The 25,684-nt window shown below is 44.6% G+C and overlaps 1 long non-coding RNA gene across 3 annotated transcripts; it reads right to left on the minus strand.

Moving 5' to 3' along the window:
• Positions 1-5,542: 5,542 nt before the first annotated feature.
• LOC119852511 lies at positions 5,543-24,499 on the minus strand. 3 transcript variants are annotated; one of them, XR_005291698.2, is made up of 5 exons: positions 24,356-24,499; positions 11,876-11,956; positions 11,076-11,109; positions 8,675-8,899; positions 5,543-5,602 (listed from the first exon to the last, which is right to left on the minus strand). It is a non-coding gene; the product is annotated as an uncharacterized LOC119852511 (long non-coding RNA). The 3 variants fall into 3 exon arrangements; XR_005291696.1 differs by lacking the exon at positions 24,356-24,499 and adding an exon at positions 21,862-22,172; XR_005291695.2 differs by lacking the exon at positions 24,356-24,499 and having other exon boundaries at positions 11,876-13,059.
• Positions 24,500-25,684: the final 1,185 nt, after the last annotated feature.

Consider the following 25,684-nt stretch of genomic DNA (forward strand, 5'->3'; position numbering starts at 1 on the left):
AAAAGTGGACAGGCCAGGCCCAGGGCCGGGTCCAGGCATCAGCTTTCCAAGCAGGTGCTTGAGGTGGCATTGAGAATGGGGCTGCAGTCTGTGTCGCGCGGTGGGAATTCGGCAACAGCTCCACCCCTGTTGCGGTGGCAGCAATTCGGCAGCGACTGCTTGGGGCGGCCAAATTGGTAGAGCCGCCCCTGGCCAGGCCCATCCACTTCATAAAAGTGGGAGGGCAACGGCCCCTTGGTGTCCCCCGGTTCCAACACCACTGCCCGCTTCCCTCATAGCCTTTAGTCTACTGGCTAGGGTACTCACCCAGGATGTGGAAGACCCCTCAGTTCAAGTCCTTTCTCCTCTTCAGGAGAACTAAGATCTACCCTCTCCTAGGTAAGTGCCCTAATCACTAAGCTATAGAATATTCTGAGGTAGGGCCTCATTGGTCTCTTCAATCAAAGCTGTTTCACTTTAACCAATTAAATATTAGTTGACCAGAGAGAGTTGGACTCACTTTCAATACCTGTGTGAACCCCTTCTCCTCATCAAGCAGAGGGGGGCTTGAACCAGCAGTTTCTCACATCCTGGGTGAGCCTCCTAACTGCTGCATCTTGAACAGTCATTTACCCCATGCAAAATGAGTGTGAAATGCTATTAGATCAGAGAGGTAGCATTTTACACTCATTTCACACCGTGATTGAACAAAGTGCAAAGCCCTGGAGAATCAGGATATATATTGAGGGTTCATCTTGCATAAAAACTCCCACACCTTGTTTGAGGGAACAATGCCAATGGGCTATGATTCTATTTTACAGTGAAATCTGTATAAGAGATCTTTCTTATTAGGCAACATCCTATCTTAGAAAAGTGTCCCAAATTACCCTCAAATGGACTAAGTACAGTTCTGCTTCATCTTTAGTAGGAGGCCACCTTCATTAAGCGACCAATTATTGTCAATCCTTTGAGCAGTTGTGTAAGAAAAGTTTCTCTGTATTTTATTGGCATACATATTTCCAAGGTGCATCCCTGCAGTACCTGGACCTGCTCTGTTAACAAACTAACTGAAGCTTTCAGAGTAGCAGCCGTGTTAGTCTGTATTCGCAAAAAGAAAAGGAGTACTTGTGGCACCTTAGAGACTAACAAATTTATTATAGCATAAGCTTTCATGAGCTACAGCTCACTTCATCGGATGCATAACTGAAGCTTGGAACACAAAACTGCTTGCCTCCAAAGGTAGAATCATACATTAGGCCAAAGAACAGAGAAATAGATAGTACTAAGAAGTTGTGTAGGATTAGCCCAGGGCCACAAAATAGGTGGCTAGGGGTGGTTTATTCAAAAGTGTGATAATCAAGATGGAAAAAGTTATGCTACCTGAAAGAAAAATAGGAATAAGGGACCATAAATAAGGAAGCCCTATAACCTGAATTGATCTAGCAACACATACAGGCAATAACACAACTGTGTTTGCTCATGGGCATGTACAGTGAGTCACTGCACGCAACACCCTGTTGAGATCCACCCTAATAACTCGGCAGAGAGGCTGAGGACAACTATTAGTAACAGGGATCTGTGCAGGTGGGTTGCTTGTGGAGGACTGTATGGCAAGTTTCCATGATTTATGTATGCATCACTGTCCTAAAAGTTAGGTGTGTAGGGAGTAATGTGAGGCCTCATGTGTTATCAATAGGCTTTAATGGCACCCTCAAGTAACTGGGAGCTAATTAAGGATGCTGTGGAACTCACCTGCTTAATATATGGCCAGTCTCTACTTTCACTGACAGATATGGTGCTGGACAGTGCATACTAGCACAGCTTTTTGACATGGTTTCAGATAGGTTTGGGTTTGGAGGCATTTTTTAATCCAGGCCATCTATTGGTTCAACACATCAGGGTCTGTTCTGTTTGTTCCTTACTCCCCTGTTCTGCTGTGCACATCTGGATTTAACCTGCTTACTTCCTCTTTTAGGGGACAAGGGATTTGAATGAGATCGGTCAAACAAAATTCACTTGTTAGCCAACTCAGATATGAATCCAGGTTTCCTACAGCTGAAAGGCTAATGCATTTGCTCCCCTTACAGAACTCCCATTAAAATGTAATTAAATGAATACTGAGGAATCTCAATTTAAAGGCATATTCAATTTTTGAGTACTTCATTGGGAAACATTCAATCCAAGCTCATCTACCTGTTAGTATAGTGATGCTATTTTTATTACATTGCTTCCTAAAGTTTGATTCAATCCTGGACATTAGCTTTAGCATTAATTTATATACCAGTAGGATCTGGCCTTATTTTGCTCTAAGTCCCCGCTGTGTGCAAGTTTCCAAAGAATTAGGCTCCATTGCTTATCCCCTGTGAAGTACTGTGCAATTTTCATCGCACTCCCAATTACTTCAGTGTGGTTTTTGCCATGTCAGTCTGACATTCCAGAAGAGATGCCTCCACAGAAATAGCTCTGGGTAGAACCCAACACGAGTGCCAGATGTTTCCATGTCATTTCACTTCATGCTTGCCCATGTATGGTTATTTCCCCTGACCTTGGGAAATGGTTCTAATGGGTGAGTCAGTTCTTCATTTTAAGGCTAGGTTTGAGTGAGATTTGTTTCTTATCGGTTGATGACTAAGATTTCTTTAGAGCCTTTCCAGGTACAGGTGGGATCTAGCCTTATGGTGTTTGCTTTGAATTGATGCTTGGTTAGTTGGTCAAAGTTTGAATGGCACTTTGAATATGAAAGCACTTCAAATGTGCTAAGTATTAGCACGATCTCTTCATGTGATGTGCAATGGCAGCTAATATCAACAGGTGGCTTGATCATTCTGATATACTGTGCCCCTATTGGTGCATGCAGGGCACAGTTCAAGCACCAGAGCTGTGCACTCAGGTTCTTTCAGTGATATGCACTGGTAAATTATTCAGAGACTTGGGGCAAGGATAGTGAAGTGGCTTGAGTAGTTTCTGCCAAGCCTGCGCACTCTATGCTGGTGGGCCTGTTTGCGCTTGGCTAAAAGGGATCACTCCGGAGAATAGCCATGTGGCAGGGGGAGGGGTGAAGGGCTTATCCCAGAGAATAGCCATGCGGTGGGGTGGAGGGAGGTCTATGCTGCACATCCACCTGAAAACTGCAGCCCTTCCTTTTAAATGTGAAACCCAACCCATTGCTTGCTATAGGAAAGGATGGCGCTGCAGTTTGAAACCATTTCCACATGTTATGCAGAAGAAGCCAACCCCGCGTACCCTGTGCCTTACCATGGCTGTCTGGAAACCGAATTCTGTTGCCCAGCCGTGTGTGATGTGTCACCATACTGGCAGGCACTCAATATAAAAGGCAAAATGCAACTTTGTACCTAAAGCACATGCGCTGTCTGCTGTGAATTGCTTGATTCACTGTGAAAGAGTATCCCTTTTGTTCTCAGAAATGAATCATCTTAAATTTTACTCTCCCTTTTTATCTCCCCCCACAGGTGCAAATGTTTCTACGCTCCCCCTATCATTTCCGTCCCTGAGGTTATCGCAGATTAGAAGGTGAAAAAAACACACTCTCGATGACATGTTCTCTAAGCTCATGCAGTCCTCCCGCACAGACAGGGCACAGCTTAATGCATGGAGGCATTCAGTGTTAGAAGCCAGGAAAGCATTAAGTGAGCGCGAAGAGCAGAGGCAGGAGCGCAAGAGTGGAGGCAAGAGTGCGAAGAGTGGAGGCAGGAGGAGAAGCTGAGGCTAATGGGGGAGCAAACGGACATGATGAAGCATCTGGTGGAGCTGCAGGAAAGCCAACAGGAGCACAGACCCCTGCTGCACCTATTGTACAACCGTCTGACCTTCTCCCCAAATTCCATATCCTCCTCACCCAGATGCCCAAGAACGTCGGGGGGTGGCTCCGGGCACCCAGCCACTGCACTCCAGAAGATGGCCCAAACAACAGAAGGCTGTCCTTCAAACAGTTTGATTTGTAGTGTGGCTTCAAAAAGCAATGTGGCCTTGTTCTTCCTTCCTCCCCCACCCCACCCCACCCGGGCTACCTTGTCAGTTATCTCACTTTTTTTTTAATTAATATAGAAAGAATGCATGGTTTCAGAACAATAGTTACTTTATTTAGAAGGGGGGAGGGAGGGTGGTTTGGTTACAGGGAATTAAAATCAACCAAAAGGGGTGGGTTTGCCTCAAGGAGAAACACACACAATGGTCACACCGTAGCCTGGCCAGTCATGAAACTCATTTTCAAAGCCTCTCTGATGCATAGCGCGCCTAGCTGTGCTCTTCTAATCGCCCTGATGTCTGGCTGCTCAAAATCGGACGCCACGCAATTTGCCTCAACTTCCTACCCCGCCGAAAACGTCTCCCCCTTACTCTCACAGATAATATGGAGCACACAGCAAGCAGCAATAACAATGGGAATGTTGGTGGCGCTGAGGTCTGACCTAGTCAGCAAACAGCGCCAGCAAGCTTTTAAATGTCCAAAGGCACATTCTACCACCATTCTGCACTTGCTCAGCCTATAGTTGAACTGCTCCTTACTACTGTCCAGGCTGTCTGTGTATGGCTTCATAAGCCCTGAGAGCAAGGGGTAGGCTGGGTCCCCAAGGATAACTATTGGCATTTCAACATCCCCAACAGTAATTTTGTGGTCTGGGAAGTAAGTCCCTTCTTGCAACTGCTCGAACAGCTCAGAGTTCCTAAATATGCGAGTGTCATGCACCTTTCCCGATCATCCCACGCTGATGTCAGTGAAACGTCCCTTGTGATCCACCAGTGCTTGCAACACCATTGAGAAGTACCCCTTGCAGTTTATGTACTGGTTGGCAAGGTGGTCTGGTGCCAAGATGGGGATATGTGTTCTGTCTATTGCCCCACCACAATTAGGGAACCCCACTGCAGCAAAGCCATTCACTATGACCTGCACATTTCCCAGAGTCACTACCCTTGATAACAGAATGTCAATGATTGCATTGGCTACTTGGATCACAGCAGCCCCCACAGTAGACTTGCCCACTCCAAATTGATTCCCGACTGATCGGTAGCAGTCAGGAGTTGCAAGCTTCCACAAGGCTATCGCCACTCGCTTCTCAACTGTCAGGGCAGCTCTCATCTTGGTATTCCTGCGCTTCATGGTGGGGGAAAGCAACTCACAGAGTTCCAGGAAAGTGGCCTTACACATACAGAAGTTTTGCAGCCACTGTGAATCATCCCATACCTGCCACACTGTGCGGTCCCACCAGTCTGTGCTTGTTTGCCTGGCCCAGAATCGGCATTCCACTTTATCAACCAGCCCCATTGCTGCCACGATGTCCCAATGGCCACAGCCCGTGCTTTCAGGAACATCTGTGTCCATGTCCTCATCAAAATCCTCCTCATGCTGGCGTCTCTTAGCCTGGTTCTGCATATATTCTAGGATAATGCGCGAGGTGTTCACAACAGCTGTGATGACTGTGAGCTTAGCAGGCTCCATGCTTGCCATGGTATGGCGTCTGCAGGAGAGCAGAGTTCAGTGGAAGTGGTGGATGACGATGGTTAGCAGACCTACTGCAATGTCTGCTGACAGCAGCACCCAGGACACAACAGCCATGGTGACAGTGAGCTGAGCTGAGCAGGCTCAATGCTTGCCGTGGTATGGCATCTGCAAGGAAAAAAGGCACGAAACAATTGTCTGCCGTTGCTTTCACGGAGGGAAGGGCAACTGACAACATGTACCCAAAATCACCCACGACAATGTTTTTGCCCCATCAGGCATTGGGAGCTTAACCCAGAATTCCAATGGGCAGCGGAGACTGCGGGAACTGTGGGATAGCTGCCCACAGTGCACGACTCCATAAGTCAATGCTAGCCACGGTAGTGAGGATGCACTCCACCGACTTAATGCACTTAGTGTGGACATACACAATCGAGTGTATAAAATCGATTTCTAAATATTGACTTCTATAAAATCAACCTAATTTCATAGTGTAGACATAACCTTAGATCCAGCTCACTCTAATTAACTCTCCTCAGACCACTCTAGATTTTAAGTGGACCAGTTTAGTATGGGCTAAAGTATAATTGCTTTGTTCTGACTAGAGGTTTGGAAGGTGTTAAATAGATCTAGCTAGGTAACTCCATCTAACATCATGTTTACATCTTAGTCTGGACAAGGTCTGTGTGTAGAGTGCCTACGCACAATGGGGCCCTGATTGTGATTTGGACCTACAGGCACGAACATAACACTATACTACTAATAAATAACTAGCAATTTTTTACACCTGTCATAACAACAGATGTCCAGGAAAGTGATTAACACTGATGTAATATCAGTAGTGACAGATTAGCTAAAGGGAAATATTGATCAAAGGAATTCTTGTGCTGATTTTTTTTAATGTTTATGTCTTCCTTCCTATCCCGACACCTCAGAGATAAAAAATTTATCCCATTCCAGGGTGGGGTAAATGGTGGCAGTGTAAATGCCAGTTACACAAGTTTCATTTATTACTGTATATTATATTTGTTAATTGTTTTTATTCAACTGCCCCGTGGATTTAAATTAGCAGTGACATTTAATCTTAGTCTGTTATACCCTGTTTCTTTAAATTGTTAAGTAAATGAGTGTTGGCTCTAATTTAAGTATCTTGGATGAATATTATTTATAATTGGTATGTTTGAGTTAGACTCATGCCACACATTATTATTATTAGAATAGGTTTATTTCTGGAGGTTCCCAAGGCAGCCAGCAGGTGGAGGCACTGCCAATTTTAATTTCCTTTAGGAGTAAAGGGACTGCAGCAGAGGGGTGGATAGAGAATTTCCACTTATCCAACATCACCACTGGGATACTCAGGATCTCCTTTAATGTCAACAACATCAGGCACTCAGGCACAGAGGTGAGTGTTGCCTGCTCCCAAGTAACCCAGGGAAGAAAGGGGGGTTACATGAGCATCCTGTGCACAGAGCCACTGTGAAATAAGAGAAGCGAGCCAGAGCTCATGCTCTTGCTGTGCAAGCTCCCCACCTGTACACCTCAATTTAAACCTGTAACACTCCCTGCTATTCCGATTCCAAGCTATCATGTGACTCAAACCTGGACTGCCACATCCCTGCTAATCCAGCTCTGGGCCTGTCCTGAACATAGCCAATCACACATGCTGAATGATGCTATGTCCTATTCTTTGTGATACAGACACCTGAATACACTGGACGTCAAACTGAACCCACCCCACACATTTCCCTTGGCACATCTGCCAAATTTGAGCCTGGAGATCTCCATAAATGAAAGGCCCAGTATCAACCCCCTGACCCAACATATGATCTTAACTCTTCCACTGGCTCAGTGGTCAACTCATAAGTATGAGAGGGGCACTGTGACTTGGCTAATTTCCTCATGAAAGTGGGGATAATCCTGACCCTGCTTTTTAAAGTGCTTTGAGATCTTCAGATGAAAAGTGCTATGTAAATGCAAAGTACTATTATTATAACTAATTTCAGTTGGAGGAAGTTTGTCCGGTTTCAGCTTATCATACTAGAAAAAATTCTTTTCATTCCCCTGTGGTGATCAGCTTTTTGCAGTTTATTATCACTATTACTTTGTCACGAAGGCTGACAAATATTAGTGCTGCTCATACAGTCATACAGCCAGCTTCTGACCTGATGGCCTCCTGCAAAAAGGTTTAAAATCATAGCAACCAAGTGCGTGTTAAACATTTTCTATCACTAGCTGAAGACTTCTCACTGGATTTCTACAGCCTCCATTTTGAAATTAATTATTATTTAAAGAAGATGGTCCCACTGGGATTTGATTGTGGCTGGTTAGAGAATGGAATGGGGTGACGGGGGCTCCAGCTGTCAAGCTTTTTCATTCTATTGATTGATTCTGATTATAGGCACTAAGAGTCCCATGTCTTCCCTTCCATAACTATAATGCTTGAAAAAGCACTGTGAGGACATTATTAATCAGACAAAGGTAAATTCACTTTCATGCAATGGTTCACTGTTTCCCAGCATGCATGCCATTTTGTCTGCCGGGTGCCGGACTTCATACAGAGTATGACTGAATCTCCCCTTGTTGCCTTTATACTCTGTGTCTCTCACAGCAGGTAGCTCCACTCAGACCTTTCCATTTGGCTAGCATGGCAAGCTCCTTCCCCCATTCTAACCTTTGCTCTCCTACAAGAGCCACTCTGTGCACATCTATCCTTTGACTGAGCTCAGGCCCCCATACAGTCCCCTGCAGGCTTCGTTCCTAGTCACATGTATCCACCACATGACCTCTGGACTGAAAACTAGTCACAGGTGAGGCTGAAAACCCAGGACTCCCTTAAAAGGCCAGCTGACCCTGTACCTAGCTATAGAATGAACCAAGCAATCCGGTCCTTGCTGGGTAGGGTCACCTCTGACAAGCTTTAACTCAACACCCTAGGGCCTGATTTTCAGTGGTACTAACTACTTAGCAGTTAGCAACCAATTTAATCTGGAGACGTAGGCACTAAGCACCTCTGAAAATTGGGCCCAGAGTCTATCAGTTGGGACCCCACAAATTGGAAGCACCCAGAATTAGGTGAGACTTTTGAAAACGTTAGTCGGTGCTGCTCTCTGCCTCGGTTTCCCCCATCTGTCAAATGGGGATATACACACTTTCCTCTATAAAATACATTGAGATTGGAGGATGATAAGATCTATAGACACGTTAAGTATTATTAATGAAATAATCATAATCAGTACTTACTAAAACAAAATCCTTTCCTTTCATTGTATTCCTCCCCTGAATAACAGTATTTCTAGCATAGATACCATAAACACTGTTCAGTGAAAAACATTACATCTCCTCTATTTTCTGTCTTCCTCTCGTCCTTATCAGAATTGTTATCTTCTTGTCCAGACAGCGTCACACAGCAATTTGTCCATCCCTTTTTATCCAGCACTTCATACATCTCCTGATTCAAAACAATTTCTGAACAAAAAGAACAGGAGTACTTGTGGCACCTTAGAGACTAACAAATTTATTTGAGCATAAGCTTTCGTGAGCTACCGCTCACTTCATCAGATTTCTGAACAGTATATCTCTGTCACTATTGTTTAGAAATTCCTTCCCTCCTTCTCTTGTCTCGGTTATAATACAATCCATGAATAAGGGACTTTTTTGTCCCTACAACTTTTTGTATTTAAATGTTGATCCAATAGGAGATCACATATATCTTTCTTTACTTCTATCATAACAGCCACCACCTCACCACCATGCCACTATAATCTCAGAGGATCTTAGACAGCAGCTACTAAAGTTACAGGGGCAATGAGTTATATGGGCCCATGGTGCCCAGGCTACAGCAAATTCAGGGTCCTGGGGGGTCGTCTCCACCAATGTTTGGGACCGGGTCTCTCCCCCGGTCCCGCCTTCTGCCCCCACGTGCCTCCCCTGGAGCATCCCCCGGCCCAATCTGCTGCCCCCACACGCCTCCCCCAAGCGTCCCTGCCTCCCCTGGGCAGTGGGCAGCTGCCCCTTGCAGCTCCGCACTGCGCTCTCTCACCAGCCGCTGCCAGCTACAAGGGAGCGATGCGGGGGGCAGGCTGAGGCGGTGGCTGCACCTGAGGAGGGAGGAGGCGTACAGCAGCCATCTCCCCCCCACCCCCACAGCAGGCGACTCCGAGTCAACTCCAAGGGGGGGCTTATCTTGGCTGGACCTCATGAGCAGCAGCCTGTGGGGACTTGGGTGAGTATCATGCTGAGGGGGCCCCCCTTCCCTCTTGGAGCTCACTGCTGCTGTCAGGGAGAGGGCTGGGGGGAGTCCTCCTTTCTGGCCTCCCACCCCAATCCCAGAACAGCCTGCCTGCTGCACCCCAAACTCCTCATCCCCGGCCCAGCTTCACACCCCACACCTCCTCCTGCAGCCCAACCCTCTGTCCCAGCACAGAGCCCGCACCCAGCACCCAAATTCCCTCACAGAGCGTGCACCCCAAACCCCCTCCTGCACTCAAACTCGCTCCCAGAGCCCACACCCCCTCCTGTAGCCCAACCCCTGCCCCAGCCCAGAGCCTGCACCCAAACTCTCTCCCAGAGCCCGCACCCCTCCCACACCCAAACTTCCTCCCAAAGCCTGTACCCCAAACCCCCTCCCACACCCAAACTCCCTCTCAGAGCCTTAGCAGGTGTGTGTGTGTGTGTGTGGCGGAGGGACCTGGACCCGTTCTGGGCACTACCAAAAATTATACAAACCTGCCGTCCTTGTAAAGTTAGACAGGTTTAAATCAAAAAGAAAAGGAGTACTTGTGGCACCTTAGAGACTAACAAATTTATTAGAGCATACGCTTTCGTGAGCTACAGCTCACTTCATCGGATGCAGGTTTAAATCAGCAACTCTGGAGAACTTGCATCCAAAGTTTTAAAAGAGCTTGTTGAGGAGCTTGCTGGACTGTTATTGTTGATTTGCAATATGTCTTGAAACAACAGGAAAGTTCCAGAACAGCTAATGTTGGGCCAATATTTAAAAAGGGTAAATGGGGTGACTCAGGCAATTATAGGCCAGTCAGTCTGATATCAGTCTCAGATAAGATAATGACGTGGCTGATACAGGACTCAATTTATAAAGAACTAAAGGAGAATAATGTAATTAATGCCAATCAACATCGGTTTATGGAAAACAGATCCTGTCAAACTAACTTGATATCTTTCGCAATCTCATTTAAAATGTTTGGTTGGAAAAGGTAATAGTGTGATGTAATATACTTAAAAGATTGTAAGGCATTTCACTTGGTATCGCATCAAGTTTTTTGATTAAAAAACTGGAATGATATATACAATTAACATGGCACGCATTAAATGGATTAGTTAAAAGCTAGCTAACTGATAAGTCTCAACATGTAATTTTAATGGGTAATCATCATCACACAGGTGTGTTTCCATTGGGGTCCCAAAGGGACTAGTTTTGGCCCTATGCTATTTAACATTTTTATTAATGACCTGGAAGAAAACAAAATCACTGATAACGTTTTCAGATAACAAAAATCAGCAGCGTGGTAAATAATGAAGAGGACAGGTCACTCACAGAGTGATATGGATTGCTTGGTAAATTGGGAGCAAGCAAACAATATGTGTTTTACATCTAGGAACAAAGAATGCAGGCCATACTTACGTGATGGGTAATTCTATCCTGGGAAGCAGTGACTCTGAAAAAGAAGGATGTTGATAAATTGGAGAGAGTTCAGAGTCAAGAAGAGCCACAAGAATGATAAAAGGATTAGAAAACATGATAGATTCAAGGAGCTGAATGTATTTAGCTTAAACAAAGAGAAGGCTAATGGGTGACTTGATTATAGTCTATAACACCTACAAGAGGAACAAATATTTAAAAATGAGCCCTTCTGGTTGAGCAGAGAAAGATACACAATCCAATGGCTGGAAATTGAAACTAGACAAATTCAGAGTGGAAATAAGTCATACATTGGTAATGGTGAGTAATTATTACTCATTGGAACAGTTTACCAAGGGTCATGATGGATTTTCCATCATTGGCAATTTTTATATCAAGATTGGATGTTTTTCTAACAGACCCGCTCTAGGAATTACTTTGGGGGAAGTTCTATGGCTCATGTTATAGAGGAGAAAAGGAGTACTTGTGGCACCTTAGAGACTAACAAATTTATTAGAGCATAAGCTTTCGTGAGCTACAGCTCACTTCATCTTATGCTCTAATAAATTTGTTAGTCTCTAAGGTGCCACAAGTACTCCTTTTCTTTTTGCGAATACAGACTAACACGGCTGCTACTCTGAAACCTGTCGTTATAGAGGAGGTGAGACTAGATTATTACAGTGGTCCCTTCTGGCGTTGGAATCTATTAATAGCATCATTCTAAATTACTACCAGGAATATTTTCCATATTAACTGGATCAGTACTGTACTATTAATGATAATAAAATATATTTATACTGCACCTGTCCATCTAGAAGGCTCCCAAAGCAATTTATAAACGAGAGAGAGAAATTTCCTCACACATCACTGAGAAGCAGCCTCTTCTGCAGTGGAACATAGCAGCATTTTAGCTACACAATGCTACACAACAGTATAATGCACCAGCAGTGCTACACAACAGTATAAGATGGGGACTGAAGGATTTCATATACAAAACAAAAAGGGAAATTTTAAATATACAATTTAATTAATCAAATTAGAAGGTAATGAATCATTAAAAATAAATGAGACTTATGCTCCTACTAAGTGCCTACATCACTTTGAAAATGGGATCTAGCCTCCGAAATCAATTAGGTATTTTTTAAAATTTTACCTAACACCTCTGTTTTTGCAAAAAGTGCCATGGGATTTTAATGATCACAAGGTGGTTAGTACTTCACTTTTCCACCTTATCTAAAATACATTTTGGGTCAAACAAAATGTTTCATAGAGTCAAAGAAAAGTAGGACGGGAAGGGACAAGCCCACCATGCACCCTGGGTATGCATGTGAATATACTGAACCCCATGCCACCACATCTACTTTACAGCTCTTGTAGCCCATGCTGGCTAGATTAAAGCTACAATCACACCTTCAGCAGTGTAAACATATCCCAGACTTCACTTGCAGTGTAAACGTATCCCAGATGCCACCACTTCCTGCCTGCCAGTGATCAGCTGTTCAGCGGTATTTAGGAGGTGATGGTGGGGAGGGGAAGGAACTGGGCGGGAGGGGACAGAATGGGGCAGGAAGAGGTGGGGCAGGGCCAGAGTAGGATGGGAAGAAGTGAGGTGAGCAGGGACATCCTTAGGAATTATGGGGTCCTACGCAGTATTATTAAACTGCTGTCCCTAAGCCCGATGGCAGCCCGGGTTCGCAGCCCAGGAGTGGGGGGGGGGGAACGAGGCAGCAAAGGATACCAAGCCACCTGGCCCGCTTCATGGTGGCAAAAAGTCACAGTTCCCCTCAGAGACCCCCGTACCTTCTCCCTCACACAGAATGCGCGGCACCGGCACATTCAGCTCTGTGAATACAGCCCCTGCATAGGGAAACTGCAGTGCGCACTGGGTGTGCGGGAGCCGACCCGCTCTTACCTGCTGTCATGGGCGGTGGGTGAAGCTGCCACTTTGGGAGGCTAGCTCCCCAGCCCACCTCTTCTGCCTGTAGCCCTGCCCATACTCCTCCCCTGCTCTGCCGCAGGCCTTGCCCCCACTCTGCCCAGGCCCTGCCCTCTCCCCACTGTCTCCCTTCCCCTCTCTGATCACCCCCTTCCAGCCAAAGCCCTGAACCCAAATGAAGCAAATGACATTTGAAAAAAAAACACTCTTCTGCAATTTCGTTCTAAAGAAAATGGAGCATGTTTTCTACTTCCTGCCAGGTGAAGACTGGACATGCAGAAGGTACCTAATTAAAAGCACTAAATTTGGGAATAAAAAATGTTAGTCACAGGTTTTTTGATATACCCTGAAGTTTGTCAGAGATTTATTTGCAAAAACTTTTTAGTAAGGGCAAGTCAGCTGCCCTGCTGAATACAACATTAACTATTAGGGAATACATGATGCAGCTCTTCTCTGTTTTACATTTTCTTCATCAGTATTTCTAAGCTGATTTTACATTTTAAATGTACTCTTAAGCCTTCATAAAGTAATCATTCCAGATTACTACATATTTAACTCACTGAAACAAAGACATTATTTTAAATTAATCAGTCACAGAGGTTTAGTGTGTTCATAACAATGTTCATTGCTTTTAGAAAAAGGGAACACTAATTTATTTTGTGTGAAGTCCATAACAATAGACATGTTTATGAAATTTCACCAACTTTAAAAAATATGTTTCCAAAGATTTTAGGCATAACAAAGGATTTCATATCTTACTAATATACTGATTTGGCTAGAGGGTTCTCTTAAAACTAGTTCATCAAATAGTCAGAAGTAAAGAAAGGGAAAGTCGTTTGTCCAACTATCCAGCAGGAAAGGGGTGTTGTTCCTTTAAGGGCTCTCTTCAACAGGGGGCTAAGGGACAAAGGGGTGGACAGAAAGGACAGGATGACTTGGGAAGCAAGTTTTTTCTACTATAGTAATTAAAATTAAAATAAAAAAGAAAAGGAGTACCTGTGGCACCTTAGAAACTAACACATTTATTTGAGCATAAGCTTTCGTGAGCTACAGCTCACTTCATCGTTGCATCCGATGTAAGCATAAGATGTAGTTCACGAAAGCTTATGCTCAAATAAATTTGTTAGTCTCTAAGGTGCCACAAGTACTCCTTTTCTTTTTGCAAATACAGACTAACACGGCTGCTACTCTGAAACCTAAAATTAAAATGTGTATTTTAGATAAGGGTGAAAAAGAAAAGGAGTACTTGTGGCACCTTGGAGACTAACAAATTTATTTGAGCATAGTCTCTAAGGTGCCACAAGTTCTCCTTTTCTTTTTTGCGAATACAGACTAACATGGCTGCTACTCTGCAACCTGTTATTAAATTAGATAAGGGTGGTCTTTTGAAGGATTTATTTTAAAAAAACGATATGTCTGAAGATCCAAGCATTTAAGGCTAGAGATCAATACTCAGATTGTGCATCTAAAAATCTACGCAAGGTTTTTTTTAGAGATGTGATTTTATCATCTTCAGCAGCACTCTTATGAAATATTTTTAAAGCAAATTTTAAACTAAGGTCCTGTAGACTAACATGTTCTGAGTAAATATTACAATAATACGCAACTGTTCTTGTCAGTAAATTCAGAAACTGACAGTATATATCTGGGGGTTGGCAAATGCCTGTTAAATGGCTTCATTACCACTTGAATGGCTCTTTAATAGATTCAATGTTGTGCTAATGGTCTGGCAGGCTGGCAGGCTTTTTCACTTTTAGGTACTCAGATCCCCACCAGAGGAAGACTCACCAGGCTGCAGCAGCTAGCTGTAGTGGGAGCCTGCAGGAAGGGTCCCAAGAGGGATAGGAAGAGGCGGGAGGGTGGACACTAAGACCCAGGAGTGCCCAACATTTCTGGGTGCCCTGTGCGGCTGCGTATGCCTAAGGACAGCCCTGGAGATGAGGGCGTGGGGGAAGGAGTGGAGTGGGGCAGGGGTGGGAAGAGGTGGGGTGGGGACGGGCCTGGGGCAGAGGGTGGTTGAGCAGCGCTCGGGAACTATCAAAGTCAGCACCTCTGCACTGCAGCGCACAGCTGCCTTCTAATAAATGCTCCCTTCTTCCGCCCTCCCCATATCCACCCTTCTTTCTAAGCTCCTTTCCCAGGCAATGTAAAAACCCCAGTCCCTGATGCCATCTGTCAAATAGTCAGAATCTATCTACGCTAATCTGTCCTCTGCTCATCTCAGGGTCAGTTTGGCTCATCTCTGATGGATGCAACGATCCGATGAAGTGAGCTGTAGCTCACGAAAGCTTATGCTCAAATAAATTTGTTAGTCTCTAAGGTGCCACAAGTACTCCTTTTCTTTTTGTGAATACAGACTAACACGGCTGCTACTCTGAAACCTGTCTTTATGTTACCGAACACAAGGAATTTACTTGCAGTACCATTCGTGGGTTGATACTTTGATTTTCATAAAATAATGTAATAATTATAAATATTACATTGTTCTCAGAGATGCTTTGCATCTGCAGGTGTCAAAGAATTTTACTGAGCATTAAGTAATTAAACCCTATAACAGAACTATGAGGCAGGTTAGCTTTAGTTACCTCATTTTACAGATGGGTAAATGAGGCACAGCAATACCAAATGACTTGCCCAAGGACATACAGTGAGTCAGGAGCAGAGCTGGGAATAGAATCCAGGAGGCTTGGGAATAAAACTTAGTCATCAGCTGTAAAACACTAGATCACACAGCCTCTCACTTTGCCATGCCAGCTCTTCTTTTGTCTTTGTTTACATTGATTTCCATGTTTCAGAGTAGCAGCTGTGTTAGTCTGTATTCGCAAAAAGAAAAGGAGTACTTGTGGCACCTTAGAGACTAACAAATATATTAGAGCATAAGCTTTCGTGAGCTACAGCTCACTTCATCGGATGCATGAAGTGAGCTGTAGCTCACGAAAGCTTATGCTCTAATAAATTTGTTAGTCTCTAAGGTGCCACAAGTACTCCTTTTCTTTTTATTGATTTCCATGGCAGCTTTCTAAGACTGTGCAGCCTCAGTTATGGCTCTTTTTTTTTTTTTGTCAGAGAAAAGAGAGACTTTTTTATGATTAAGGCATTGGACTTAATATAGCTCCAGGCTCCAACCTTGTGAGAATCTGGAACAAAACCCCAGATACAAAGCTCACATCCATTTTGTGATACGCAATCGTGGAGGATCAGACCAGTCCGTTAATTAACAAGGGAGCTTAGACCAGTTATTTTCTCCAGCTGCAGGAGGTAAATGGGACCCCTTTCAGCCTCTTAATAAAGGGACACTGAAAGGGAGAAAATGTTAGAAGGGAGCAACTGCATTAGCATTTTTGTTGTCCCCATGCCACTAGCTGGCCAATTTTGACAGCTTGATCCACTCCCTCACCCCGCTTATATAATCTAAATAGTGCAAAGAACAGACAGGTAAACAGAGATGCATGTGCTCAACACCCTTCAGCATCTGGGTGAAGTTGTCCAGACTCTAAAAGTTTGAATAAACGTGGGGTGAAAGTAAGGCAGTACCGGCTGGTACAGTGTACCGGGATAAAGTGGCCGCCAGTACCGGCCTGTACCTAGCTGACTTTAAAGCCCTGCCACAGCAGTGCTATAAGTATCCTGCTTAAAGCACTGCAGCGGCAGTGCTTTAAAGTCATTGCCCTCAGCTGGGGAGGGGGGCGGAGTGGCACAAAAGGAACGGCTGCCCAGGGGCCACGGTTTAAAAGGGCCTGGGGCTCCAGCCACCGCTGCTGCTACTGCTGGAGCCCTGGGCAGCGTGGGCCAGGCAGCACGGATGAATGTAAATCACAAGATTTAAAATGAGCTTTCCCCCTTGAGTAGCTTGGGAATGTTGGAGACCTAGGCCTTATCTACACAAAAAGTTGGACTGCTTTATTTATACCAGTGTAGTTAAAGTGATGCAATTGCCCTAGTATGAAAGCAGTTATACCAATATAAGAGTGCTTGTATTGCTAAAACTTCTTCCCATGTGGGAAGAGAAATAAGCTATACCTGTATAAGGTACCTTTATAACATTGTCCACAGTAGAGACTGTACTAATATAACGAATTCAGTTTTAAAAAATCACACCCCTAGCCAAAATAGTTACACCTGCACAAAATCTTTGAGTAGATAAGGCCTTAGAACTGGCAGAGAAATAATAGATGCTGCAATAGTTTGTCTAAATTCATAGCAGAGCTGGGGAGGGAAAGGACTTGGAACTACGTCTGTATGATGTCTGTGATAAATACAGTGTTGTAACTGAGGCAGCATGGTCTAGTGCAGTGGTTTTCAAACTTTTTTTCTGGGGACCCAGTTGAAGAAAATTGTTGATGCCCATGACCCAATGGAGCTGGGGATGAGGGGTTTGGTGTGTAAGAGGGGTTCAGGGGAGAGGGTTGGTGTGCAGGGGTGAGGGCTGCAGGGTGGGGCTGGGAAGGAGGGGTTCAGGGTGTGGGAGGGGGCTCTGGGCTGGGGCATGGAGCTGGAGTGTGGGAGGGTGTCAGGGCTCTGGGCTGGGGGTGCAGGCTCTGGGGTGGGGCTCGGGACTGGGGCACGGAGTTGGGGTGCAGACTTACCTCCGGCAGCTCCTGGTCAGCGGCACAGCCAGGGTGCAGAGGCAGACTTCCTGCCTGTCCTGGCATTGCGGACCACGCTGCTCCCCAGAAGCTGCCAGCAGCAGATCCGGCTCCTAGGCGGAGGCACACAAGCAGCTCTGTGTGGGTCTCCCCCCCAGGCACCGTCCCCAGCTCCCTTTGGCCGGTTCGAGTGCAGAGCCGGTGCTCAGGGAGGGGGCAGTGTGCAGAGCCCTGTGGCCCCCCTGCCTAGACGACAGACTCACTGCTGGCCGATTCCAGGGCGCAGCACGGTGTCAGAACAGGTAGGCACTAGCCTGCCTTAGCTGAGCAGCACTGCCAATGGGACTTTTAACGTCCTGGTCAGCAGTGCTGACCAGAGTCGCTAGGTCCCTGGGTGCTGTGCTTTGAAAAACACTGGTCTAGTGGTTAAAGTACTGCAGTCAGGGCTCTTGTGTTCTGTTCCCAGTCTGTACCGCAAGCTCTCACTGTGCACTCGGAAAATTCACTTATTGTATTGGGTTAGCTTAACTTTATTCAAATACTTTTATAATGGTTATTAAGGTGCAGGCTAGCACATCTGAAACCCTGTTGGCTGGCAATGTTTTATCTCAGGAGGGGAGCCTAAGGCTAAAGGCCTTGTCTATGGCGTAAAAAAGGGATATTTTTCAGTCCAGTTAGCTCTGTTGAGTTAACTTAACTTCTTTAAAAAAAGAAAAGGAGTACTTGTGGCACCTTAGAGACTAACAAATTTATTTGAGCATAAGCTTTCGTGAGCTACAGCTCACTTCATCGGATGCATTAGGTGGAAAATACAGTGGGGAGATTTATATACACACACAGAGAACATGAAACAATGGGTTTTATCATACACACTGTAATGCATCCGATGAAGTGAGCTGTAGCTCACGAAAGCTTATGCTCTAATAAATTTGTTAGTCTCTAAGGTGCCACAAGTACTCCTTTTCTTTTTGCGAATACAGACTAACACGGCTGCTACTCTGAAACCCATCATAGGGCCTAATCACATCAGCCATACTATCAGAGGCTCGTTCACCTGCGCATCTACCAATGTGATATATGCCATCATGTGCCAGCAATGCCCCTCTGCCATGTACATTGGTCAAACTGGACAGTCTCTACGTAAAAGAATAAATGGACACAAATCAGACGTCAATAATTATAACATTATCTACTTGCGAATACAGACTAACACAGCTGCTACCCTGAAATCTCTTAACTTCTTTGAGAAGCCTCCTCGCCACTAGCCTTAATGTGGATGTATTTTATTTATGTTTTAAAACTTTTAAAAATGCAGTTTTTAAAAGACACCCACCCATCCAGTGCTCACAAAGTTTAACACCTTTAGAAATGCTTGAGCTGATCATAGTAGCCTAGGCTTCCATCTTAATTAGTGTTAAGAGGGCTTTTCATTTGGGTTAAGCTAACTTGATTGAGCATATAAGATTAAAACAAAACACAGTAGATTGGTGCAACTGCAGGGCACTCCCTCATGGACTAAGATGGCCCTATAGGCACCCTGCCTCAAGTCCCCAAATAATTCATTTTAAAATCATTTAAAATCACTGGAATCTTTAAAAGAATATTCCTCCTTTTGAAGGAGGGTGGTGGTAGAAGAGGTATGTTTAATTTGTTCAGATTGTTCAGATCCTCTTTTATGTCAGAGATTGCACAGCCCTCCCTCTTGGGCCTTTTTTTGCCCCGTCCATGCCTCCCTGATCTTTAGAATTTCCCCTTAGGTTCCTGTGGTTTCACAGCCATCCCTCCTGGGGTCTGTTTGTTTCAGGTTCAGTCTTAGCCTCCCCAGCCTGTAGCTCACCCCTCAAATCTAAGGTGTCACAGTCCTCTTTGCTAGGACTGTGGCTTTAAGGTCTGGCCTCCCTGGCCCTTAACTCACCCCTCAAACTTTGGGGTTGCACAGCCCTTTTTCCTAGAGCTATGTGCTGATTCCATTCTTTTCTCTTCTTTTCCTTTCCTTTCCCAGCAGCCACTGGCTTCTGAAGCTCCCCTTCTAACTGGCTTGGAGCCTCCCTTTGATGCCCCGGCTCAGTTATCTCTAATCAGTCTCTTAATCTTTCCCCAATACCTGTCTGTGCTTGGCTGGGAGAGAGGGGAGCCTTATCCCTCCCTCCCGTAACTCTACAAGGTTCTTGATCCTGAGCCCCTTAATTAAAGGAACAATGGTCAAGGTTTTTCCAACCGCTTCCCTTTCCCAGTCACTGACTGTCCCTGGTACCAGCTTCCACTCTCCAAATGACTACTTCAAAGCCTTCATCTGCTTTCACTGGACAGTTGGTGAAGGGTAATTAGCTATTCTGGCCTTACATACACACACCCGTTTTGCCTGAGAAGCCTCAGTGCCTTGGCTTTTCCATCTCTAAAATGGGGTTAATGTTTCTCACCCACTTTTCAGCCTCCAATGAAAAGATGCTATAAAAACATAGTGTTATTCTTTAATCTACCAACAAAGTAGCAGTTTGTTTTCAAACCCTGTTGGTTCTCAAGGTCCTTAACCGTGGGGGACCAGGGTATAAAGATTACCTCCTTCCACTACATCTTGATGGGTAACTGTCCCTTGATACCACCTGGCCTTTATGGTGCCATCATCACCTTTGGAGGTGCTTCCCATAAACATCCACAGGGCTACTCATAATCTACCTTCAAACCCCTCCTCAAAACTCACCTGTGCTATGAGGCCTAGAAAAAACTAGACAACAGTTAGGCTGCCGGTGTGCTATGGCCTCTGCGTATCACCAATATGGTTTCACTGATTCCTTGTACTTCCCCATCTGTCTGTATCCATTTATTGTCTCATCTTTTATTTAGATTGTAAGCCTTGGAGCTATAATCTAAAGGTGTTAAACTGTATTTGTTTTGTGTTTGTACAGGGCTTTTAAGGGCTATGGTAATACAAATAAATCATCAATCATCATCCTGCCATTGATGCATAGCCTAGGCTTTGCACTGGTGGTCTGGCACTTTTGCCCAGTGGATGTCCACCCCATTTGCCATTGCTTTGAATTATGGGACACTATTTGACTTTAAAATGTTTTTAGCTATATTATACATTTAATGTTTTATGTTCACGCAGCAGTCAGCTGTGCAGTGGGGAGAATTGGTGGCTTCATTTTGGCATTTTTTTTGTCAAGTAAAAATTGTCCAATTTTGAAAAGAACTACAAGATCTAATAAAAAAGGAGTTTGGACTTCACAGGAGGGGCATGTTGACTACTGTGAGAATTGTGAAGTTGGCAAGTACTATGGTTTTTGTGCAAAAAGGATGCACAGTATGGTGACACAGTCCAAACACAGTTTCTGAAAAGTGTGATTTTTAATGGTTTGGATCTTTTTCCAAGAACAGGTGAATACTTTCAAAAAGTCAGACTCCTCCAGCGGTACTTTCCACTTTTCATTATTTCAAGCATACTATTTTGGCTGCAGAGAGGTTTTAAGGACATGTCAAAGGCAAAAGCCTTAGGCAACGTTAACTATGGATCTGCTATTAGCGCCTCGATAGTAGAGTAGAAATCCATGGCCACCTAAGACTTCACAGGTACTGCTATGCTGCATACCAGGGCTCCTTTGGACTTTTAGGTCTTTCTTTTCCAAAAGTGCAGGTCCCTACCATGTGTGGTAAAGGAAAAGCTCTGATAGCTGTAAACAGCATAGGATCTATGCCATATTCTGATTCTATCCAAATTTATTCCAATGATTATAAAATAGTGCCCCCTCTCTAGCCCCTATAGGCTGCTGTACTACACTGACCTCCTCTCTGTACCATGGGCAGAGCCAGGGATGGGAGTGGGTGATGCTGTAGAATGTAACACTATGGGAGATTCTGTTCCCTACACCTGGAACAGCCCATAAGCAGCTCTCTGGAGGATGCCCTAATTTATGCCAGAAGCCGCATCATCCCTCAGAGCAGCCCAGGATTTTGAGAATGCAAAGATGGCTACCTGGCTAAAAACCTTCTTTGCCCCACTCCCCACATGGATTACCCCTCAGTCTGTATTTTCTAAAACATTATTACAAAGATCTGTCATTGTTTCAGTCTCTCCATATGCAGTGAATGAGGCTGGTGTCCCCATCTCTCTGCCGTTGATCTGCAAGTCCCTGCACAATGCACAGCAGAAGTGCAAGTTTATAGTGCTCCAGCAGAATTGTGAGCAGAGGCTATGCCAGCGCATAAATATATCACTAACGCTTCTCCTCCACAGCAAACTATAGAAAATCTCAAGTCCCTCACTCACCCACTCCCATATTTGCAAGCGTGCCAGGTAAAAGGGGATAGGGTGTCTGGAGAGAATGAGAGTAGACATAGACTTAAGCATCATCTTTGTCTATACTGAGGCACTGTATAGGCTGTCCTCCTAGGCCTCATTTCTGCTACTCAGCAGGAGTAACCTGGTGATCAATGCTCTTATTAATGTGGACTGGATTGCCATGCATGCCTTCTGTTGCATAGATGTTTAATTTATGTGCAACACTCTTCATCTGTGCCTGGCAGGATGACATGCTCTGAGGATCAGCCATTTTGCAGACAGTACATCCTGTTGGGAAGCACACAGGAAATGCATCTCACAATACAATTCATATCCCTTATTATAAGATGGGAGAACTAGAGTACCTCAAATTAAATGAGGATATTGATATAATAGGCATCACAGAAATGTGGGGGAATGAGGATAATAAATGGGACACAGTAATGCCAGGGTACAAAATATATCACAAGGACAGAACAGGTCATGCTGATGGGGGAATGGCACTATATGTGAAAGAAAGTGTAGAATCAAATGAAATAAAAATCTTAAATGAACCAAACTGTACCATAGAATCTCTATGGATAGTAATTCCATGCTCCAATAATAAGAATATAGCAGTAGGGATATATTACCGACCACCTGACCAGGATAGTGATAGTGACTGTGAAATTCTCAGGGAGATTAGAGAGGCTATTAAAATAAAAAACTCAATAATAATGGGGGATTTCAACTATCCCCATATTGACTGAGTACATCACCTCAGGATGGGATGCAGAGATAAAGTTTCTTGACACCTTAAATGACTGCTTCTTGGAGCAGCTAGAACCCTGGAACCCAAAAGAGGAGAGGCAATTCTTGATTTAGTCCTAAGTGAAGCAGAGGAACTGGTCCAAGAGATAAATATAGCTGAACCGCTTGGTAATAGTGACCATAATATAATTAAATTTAACATCCCTGTGATGGGTAAAACATCATAGCAGCCCAACACTGTAGCATTTAATTTCAGAAAGGGGGACTACACAAAAATAGGGAAGTTAGTTAAACAGAAATTAAAAGGTACAATGCAAAGTATGAAATTCCTGCAAGCTGCATGGAAACTTTTTAAAACATCATTATAGAAGCTCAACTTAAATGTATACCCCAAATTAAAAAACATAGTAAGAGAACCAAAAAAGCACCACCGTGGCTAAACAACAAAGTAAAAGAAGCAGTGAGAGGCAAAAAGGCATCCTTTAAAACAAGGGTGGCCAACCTGAGCCTGAGAAGGAGCCAGAATTTACTAATGTACATTGCCAAAGAGCCACAGTAATATGTCAGCAGCCCCGCATCAGCTCCCCCAACCTGCTCCCAGAGCCTCCCACCCACCAGCAGCCCCACCGATCAGTGCCTCCCCCTCCCTCCCCACACTTCCCAATCAGCTGTTTCGTGGCATGCAGGAGGCTCTGGGAGGGATGGGGGAGGAGTGAGGGCACTGCAGGCTCAGGGGAGGGGGCAGGAAGGGGTGGAGTGGGGGAAGAGCCTGTGGCAGAGCCGGGGGTTGAGCAGTGAGCAACCCCCGGCACACTGGAAAGTTGGCACCTGTAGCTCCAGCCCCGGAGTCAGTCTATACAAGGAGCCGCATATTAACTTCTGAGGTCTATAAAATCATGACTGGTGTGGAGAAAGTAAATAAGGAAGTGTTATTTACTCCTCATAACACAAGAACTAGGGGTCACTAAATGAAATTAATAGGCAACAGGTTTAAAACAAACAAAAAGAAGTATTTTTTCCACACAACACACAGTCAACATGTGGAACTCCTTGCCAGAGGATGTTATGAAGGCCAAGATTATAACAGGGTTAAAAAAACTAGATAAACTCATGGAGGATAGGTCCATCAATGGCTCTTAGCCAGGATGGGCAGAGATGGTGTCCCTAGCCTCTGTTTGCCAGAAGGTGGGAATGGGCAACTGGATGGATCACTTGATGATTATCTGTTCTGTTTATTCTCTCTGAAGCACCTGGCATTGGCCACTGTCAGAAGACAGGATACTGGGTTAGATGGACCTTTGGTCTGACCCAGTATGGCCACTCATGTTCTTATGTTCTTATCCCTTGGGAAACTAAACTAAATTTCATTATTTGAAATTCAGTAATTCAACTACTGGTAAATTTACCATTAAAAAAAAATTACATCATCTTTGAAAATAATTGACACTTCACACCTAAACTGTACATCCTTTCTGAGCAGTACAAAGCTCACTGAAACACTGGTCTTCAGCCAAATCTCTGCACTTACTTAATTCTGAGAGCTGTCTTTCCCACACAAATATACAGTTAGTTATTAGAAGTTCTTTCATGTTTCGATAGTTATTTGGAAGATTAATACAATTATATCAATGTCTCCACCCTAGTTAGAACTCTTTGTTAGTTTAGTTTAAAAGTAATATGTGGTTTTATAACACTGATATGAGCCATGTTTGTGCCAAATGAATTGATGTACCTTCCGCTTGACAATGTTACCAACTTTGATTCCTTTCTTTAAAATGCTGTTCTCACCACATTTTCTCCTTGACTACTTTGCAGAAATAAGAAGCTCTTGTACTGATGATGTGACTGCTGATTTGTGTCAGCAAGTTCCAGCATTATTGCTAAATAAATGCAAAATGATTTTAATAATTTTTCATTTGTCTTTCTACGCTGCTTTCCATTGGAAGATTTCAAAGTTCTTTACAAATATTAATGAATTAATTAAGAGTCAACCCCCCCCATCCCACAATGAGGTAGGAAAGTATTATTATCCTCACTTTACAGATAGGGTCTGAGATAGAGCTAGTTTAAGTCGCTTCCTGAAGGTCACATGAGAAATCAAAGCTGGGAATTGAACCCAGATTGCCTGATTCCTAGTTCTAGAGCCTCCAAAGTATGTAGGCACCTAAATATGTCAGAGGATCTGGGCCCTAGCACTTTAACTGCTGCCGGGGGACCATGATGCCCTCACAACCCCAATCAAGACAAATTATTTCTATTTGTTCCAAAGTTTAGATCCAAAATGTTTTAATTTTAAAAACACGAGTTTGACCCTAAAAAACTCTGAAATGGCTTTTGTATTATAGTAGAGACCCATGTATCTAAAGAGAACGAATTGGGTGGGGGAGGCATTCAATTTATTTGGTCGATCAAAGGATTTTTAGGGTGACTGATACCACTGGAGAAAGAGGGGACCACCCTCTGACATTTTCAGATGTCCAGGGTTTTCAGATACAAGTAATTTGGATGATGGGAGATTTCAGATATAAAGGCTTAGACGATGAGGGATATTAGCTAATGAGGGATTGCAGCCAAGAGGGGATTTTGCTTCAGAGGATTTCAGGCGGTGCAGTGGGATTTAGGGGAAGAGTGGTGTAGGTGACGATAACTGGGGATGAGTGGGGTCTGGGCTATATGGCGGGGATATGGGGGTAAAAGGGATGTGAGTGACAAGGAAGCGTTTGGGCGGTGATGGGTGGGGGTGAGGGGAGTGGGGGTGACAGGGAGGGGTTTGGGTAGTGACAGAGGGTTTGGGGTGAGAGAGGTGTGGGTGACGGGGAAGGGTTCGGGTGGTGACAGGGGTAAGAAGGGTGTGGGTGATGAGGAGGGATTCAGACAGGGTTGGGGGCAAGAGGGGTGTGGGTGATGAAAAGGGGTTCGACAGTGAAAGGAGATTGGTGTAACAGAGGTGTGGGTGACAGGGAGGGGTTCAGGCTGTGATGGGGATTGGGGGTAAGAGAGGTGTGGGTGATGAGGAAGCATTCGGGTGGTGTTGGAAGTGGTGTGGGTGATAGGGAGGTGT

Source organism: Dermochelys coriacea, chromosome 3 (assembly GCF_009764565.3).
Source record: "Dermochelys coriacea isolate rDerCor1 chromosome 3, rDerCor1.pri.v4, whole genome shotgun sequence".
In the NCBI taxonomy this organism is placed as follows: domain Eukaryota; kingdom Metazoa; phylum Chordata; order Testudines; family Dermochelyidae; genus Dermochelys; species Dermochelys coriacea.